We start from the raw sequence: 6261 nt of genomic DNA on the forward strand, positions 1-6261 counted from the left end.
CGCGCACGCAATTTTAAGGCTTGACATGTTTAGTGTCTTTTTACCCGACGTGACCCCATCTTTTATATTTTACCAAAAAATTGGGTAATAATAAATGTTTTATCATTTAATATAGGGGAAACTGTTTTTTTTTTTTAAATTTCGGTAATTTTTCCTTAATATATTAAAAAAATAAAACCCCCAGTGGTGAATAAATACCACCAAAAGAAAGCTCTATCTGTCCCCAAAAAAGGGTATAAAATTCATTTCAGTACAGCGCTGCATGACGGAATAAATGTCAGTTAAAGTACCGCAGCGCTGAATACTGAAAAATGGCCTGGATGGGAAGGGGGTTTAACACCGCGGATGTCAACTGGTTAAAAAAAAACAAAAAACGATTTTAAAAAATTTGCATTTTTAGTGCCGGAGCATCGGCTCAGCCGATGTCGAAGTCCTTCTGCACTTCGACTAAAGCCCCGTTCACATGTAGCGACTTAACGCGCGATTTCCGCCGCGATATCGCGAGAAGTCGCCAACCAATGCTATTCAATGGAGCTGTCTTAGCTCCATGTCGCGCTACCGTCGCTGGATCGTCGCTGGAACGTCGCCCCGAAAGTCGCGCTATCCTGGCTGCTGCAAAGGTATGTCGCTACATGTGAATGGGGCCTCAGCTGAACATGCAGAGCATGTTCAGATGACCAAAGTGCAGCCGAAGGCAGCCGATGTACGGCTGATTTCAGGCGATGTACGGCTGATTTCAGGCGATGTACTTTACAGGCCAAAAGAGAGAATTTGTTTCCACCACTTGATGTCCTCAGTACGGCTGATTTCAGGCAATGTACGGCTGATTTCAGGCGATGTACGGCTGATTTCAGGCGATGTACGGCTGATTTCAGGCGATGTACGGCTGATTTCAGGCGATGAACGGCTGAAATCAGCTGTACTGAGGCCGTAGTGAATAGCTGAATGTTGCTCGGCTCACTTCACTTTGGCTCGGTTATTCACTCTGCCGCCTTTGACAGCTTTGTGAGTAGCCCCCCTTAGTGTATATATATCTATATATCTTGATCTCACTCTATAATAAGTAATTGACTAGATTGTAACAAATGGCAGCTGATTCCTCAGATGAATTAATGGCACAAATGGCGCAATGCGATTTCAGCTCGTTCTTTGCCAGACCTTCTTGGTAAATGTAAGTAGGATGCCCGTGCGTTGTGCGGCGATCCATTTGTCTCAGCGCAGGACTTTAATTATTTAGTGTGGTCAGAACCTAACAAGCTTAGCCTTTGCTTCTGCTTTGATCTATCGTTATTCCTGCAAGAAAGATACGCGTTTACAGTAAATGTATATCTAGCCGCGATATCGCGAGAAGTCGCCAACCAATGCTATTCAATGGAGCTGTCTTAGCTCCATGTCGCGCTACCGTCGCTGGATCGTCGCTGGAACGTCGCCCCGAAAGTCGCGCTATCCTGGCTGCTGCAAAGGTATGTCGCTACATGTGAATGGGGCCTCAGCTGAACATGCAGAGCATGTTCAGATGACCAAAGTGCAGCCGAAGGCAGCCGATGTACGGCTGATTTCAGGCGATGTACGGCTGATTTCAGGCGATGTACTTTACAGGCCAAAAGAGAGAATTTGTTTCCACCACTTGATGTCCTCAGTACGGCTGATTTCAGGCAATGTACGGCTGATTTCAGGCGATGTACGGCTGATTTCAGGCGATGAACGGCTGAAATCAGCTGTACTGAGGCCGTAGTGAATAGCTGAATGTTGCTCGGCTCACTTCACTTTGGCTCGGTTATTCACTCTGCCGCCTTTGACAGCTTTGTGAGTAGCCCCCCTTAGTGTATATATATCTATATATCTTGATCTCACTCTATAATAAGTAATTGACTAGATTGTAACAAATGGCAGCTGATTCCTCAGATGAATTAATGGCACAAATGGCGCAATGCGATTTCAGCTCGTTCTTTGCCAGACCTTCTTGGTAAATGTAAGTAGGATGCCCGTGCGTTGTGCGGCGATCCATTTGTCTCAGCGCAGGACTTTAATTATTTAGTGTGGTCAGAACCTAACAAGCTTAGCCTTTGCTTCTGCTTTGATCTATCGTTATTCCTGCAAGAAAGATACGCGTTTACAGTAAATGTATATCTGGCGGCGCTTGTTACACCATAAATTATGAGACACTCTGTACATTACGAGGACCGTACATTAATAGTGTCATCTTTCTCTTTTTTATCTCTTTTTTTAAATCTTTACCACTTTCCGTTCTGTTTAATTTAATATGTGTTCTAAAAATAACATTATTGTCACTCAGAGTTGTCTGCACAAATACTGATATATGGTAGCATTTTATAGTGCACAAATAGCTATTTTCATGTCTTACATTTATCAGGCTGTACACTCACTTAAAGTAGATTTCCAGTTAAAATGGAATTAATTGGCGGCTTGCTGCTGACCTTTCTGTTAAAGGACTATGATCTGCAATGTTAATTGATCTCTCCTGGCGCCATCTGCTGGAGAAATCTGTGATTGCATCTCCTCTAGTCATCTATAGCTTAAAATGACTGAGTCACTTAAAAAAAATCCCCCCCAAAAATAGCAAAAGAAGACTTTCAATACTTACCTCTCTGCCAGGCTGTGAGTCCCCCCTTTGATCTATGTAAGGGCTCCAGCGTCTGGCAGAAACTTTCAATCCGACACACTTCTGGGTGTGTGGGATGCCTGCATCCCCCTTTTCTGGGAGTACACAAGACCGGTAATCTGCCACTACAGTCTGGGGCCAACACTGTCCGGTCTTGTTGCTGCCCCTCCTCTTGTTGCAGGGCTGTCATCACACCATTGCCAAGGTTTTCTGGACCCTGCCGATAGACCCAATAGGAAGTGTCCATATAACCAGACAGCAACGTGGGCACATGAAGGAGAACCCTTTCATTTTGCAGTCACAAAGAGAGAATTATTTTCCACCATGTGATGTCCTCAGTCTTCTGGGTTGAAGAAGGACCCTTCCACTTTGCAGAACGGAAGAGAAAATACTTTTCCACCATGTGATGTCTTCAGTCTTCCGGGTTGAAGAAGAACCTTTCCACTTTACAGTCCGAAGGAGATAATTATTTCCCACCATGTGATGTCCTCAGTCTTCTGGGTTGAAGAAGGACCCTTCCTCTTAGCAGTCCGAAAGAGAGCATTCATTTCCACCACTTAATGTCCTCAGTCTTCTTGGTTGAAGGAGGTCCCTTCCTCTTAGCAGTCCGAAGGAGAGAATTATTTTCCACCATGTGATGTCCTCAGTCTTCTGGGTTGAAGAAAGACCCTTCCACTTTGCAGATCAGAAGAGAAAATACTTTTCCACCATGTGATGTCCTCAGTCTTCTGGGTTGAAGAAGGACCCTTCCACTTTGCAGCCCGAAGGAGAGCATTCATTTCCACCACTTAATGTCCTCAGTCTTCTGGGTTGAAGAAGGACTCTTCCTCTTAGCAGTTCGAAAGAGAGAATTCTTCTCCATCATGTGATGTCCTCAGTCTTCTGGGTTGAAGAAGAACCCTTCTACTTTACAGGCCAAAAGAGAGAATTTGTTTCCACCACTTGATGTCCTCAGTCTTCTGGGTTGAAGAAGGACCGATCCACTTTGCAGTCTAAAATAATTATTTTCTACCATTAAATGTCCTCAGTCTTCTGAGTTAAACGATGGCCAGCACCATTCAACCCGCTTCCTTTGAGCATAGGCTGCCATGGACCCGCCCCCAGCCTGTGACAGTAATGGAGAAGCAGCACAGTGATGAGCTCACCTCTCTCTGCTTTCCCCTCCTATCAGCATGTATCATGTCAGCACATGAACTGAATAGCTCCTTGCGCTGATTCTCTCTCTCCCAGTCTGTGCTTTGCTTTACAGGGACTGCAAGAAACTGATATCAAGTCAGATTCAGGAACCTAAACGTACAATGACGAATTAATGATTACAGAGCTGCATTAACTTATGTCTTTTTATATCCACCTAGAGTTCAACTTGACGATTGACATCGCCGGTATGCTCTCCAATTGCAGGTTATATAAAGGACACATTTCTGTTCTTCAGATAAAAGTTACATTTACTGCACATCAAACTACACATTTGGCATGCCATGGAAATGTTTCCAGGGTTTGTATGATATTTCCAGTGAAGGGAATCTCAGAGCGCTGCATGCAGGGACTGGGCCGCGTCTAGTCATTTCGCAAGCAGCAGAGGCAAGACGATGATTGCATTCCTATCACCTTGGATTTTACGAAGGTTTGATGAGTGTCATCTGAGCGGCAGTTGGCCAACACTGCGGAGTAGACAAATTCACTCCTCGCAGAGACCGCAAGAATTCGCCATTCCAACGCGACAGGGTGCAGAATATATTTCTAAGCTGTACTTAAGTGCCCTTGCCTCTAAATAGGGGCCCCTCGGATTATCAAGACTTCCTTATGCGCCTAATTATCCTCAGCGCCAGCGTGTCACCAGCCTGACACAGGCAAATGTCCTTCACCCGACGTGAGACATCAAAGCAAGCATCAATTAGGATAAACCTCGGCGGCGTACAATACAGGATTTGAATGGATGTCAAAAAACAGCTTGCGAAAAAAATAGTTTTCACCGAAGTGACGGCTACGTTGTAAACAAAGTTGCCAAGCTGTGACACCACTTGACGCATTTGATTTCTTAAACATTTTTGTTGTTCGGTGAAAGTTATTGTCTTCGGTTAAACATGACTTTGGAAGAGCGCTCCGGGCAGAAGAACATTGCTGGGAAAACTCACTCATTTTTGCACCTAAATTTCTTAATTTAGGTGAAAAGAAATTATTTTTAGAATATTTTGGTGCCGACACCGAGTATTTGGGCGAGTACTCGTACTCGCCCGAATGCTCCCGATGCTTATTCTGATAGCGGAACTTCTGGTTTTAGGAAGCCGGCTTCATGCTCCCTCTTTACCAGGGAGCATGGAGCTGGCTTTCCCGCCAATTAAGGAGCCGGGGGGCAGGCAATCACTCGGCTTCCTGAATAGCTGGGAAGCCGCCTCTATGCTCCCTCGTCACTTGGTGATGAGGTAGCATGGAGACGGCTTTCCAGCCAATCAGGAAGCTGGGCCGGCGTGTAATGACTCGCCGCCCGGCTTCCTGATTGGCGTGGAAGCTGGCCAATCGAGAAGTCAGGCGTCGAGTCATTACCCGCCCCTTGGCTTTCTGATTGACCAGAAAGCCAGCTCCCTGCTTCCTCATCACCTGGTGACAAGGGAGCTTGGAGACAGATTCCCAGTCAATCAGGAAGCCAAGGGACGAGTGGTTACCCGCCCCCTGGCTTCCTGATTGGCCAGGAAGCCAGCTCCATGCTCCCTGGTGATGAGGGAGCATGGAGCCAGCTTACTGATATCGTAAGTTTCGGTATCAGGACAATCATCCGGAGCATTTGGGCGAGTACGGGTATTTGCACCGATACTAGTATCGGTATCAGTGCATCCCTAGTATCTATGGTCAATAACTAAAAATAAGTTGCATTGTCTTATGCTCAGGATGGAACTTTTTGGATGGTACCTTGATAACTTCTCTCCTTTTGTTCCTCTCTGTATCTAATCATGAAGCCAGGCGGCAAGTCATTATATACCGCTCAGCTTTCTCAATGGGACTTCCGGTATCGGTATTCGGTATCGGCAAGTATTGAAAAAAAAATGTCAGTACTTGTACTTGATTCAGAAAAAAACCGTATCTGTGCATCCCTAATAGATACCCTTTAAACTACTGGAAATAATCCCCTTCCCCAAAAAAATAACCTTTAGCCACTACCGTCCGCCGAACGCTGAAAGGCAGCCAGACAGGAGTCTCCTGGATGCGGGTGGGCGTCTTTAGACGTCCTTCGTGCCCGCGCCCGCTCGCCAGGGGGTTGATGAAGAGAAGCTGATGAAGCACATCTGTGCTTCATCAGCTTCTCTGGGGGGTCCCGATGTCTCCATAAAGGGGACCTGTCACTCTAATTTGTTATTACATAGGGGACTTCTTAGCACCCTATGTGATAACAATAAAGTTAAGTGTAAAAAAAAAATTAAATTAAATTAAAGTAAATAAATAACATTTACACACACACAAATTTAAAAAAAAATTGTATGTAAGTCGGAACAGGTACATTTGTTAAGTGTAACTCCAGCCAAAAAAACATTTTTCAGTTTTGGATAGCATAGGGAAGGGTCACGGTTCTTTTGCTGTCTGTTACTGTTGTTCAGAAGATTATAATATAATTTTAATTTTTTTTAATTTAAAATGACAGCAAA

Source organism: Nanorana parkeri, unplaced genomic scaffold (genome assembly GCF_000935625.1).
Source record: "Nanorana parkeri isolate BGI_ZX_2015 unplaced genomic scaffold, ASM93562v1 scaffold1162, whole genome shotgun sequence".
NCBI classification, from domain to species: domain Eukaryota; kingdom Metazoa; phylum Chordata; class Amphibia; order Anura; family Dicroglossidae; genus Nanorana; species Nanorana parkeri.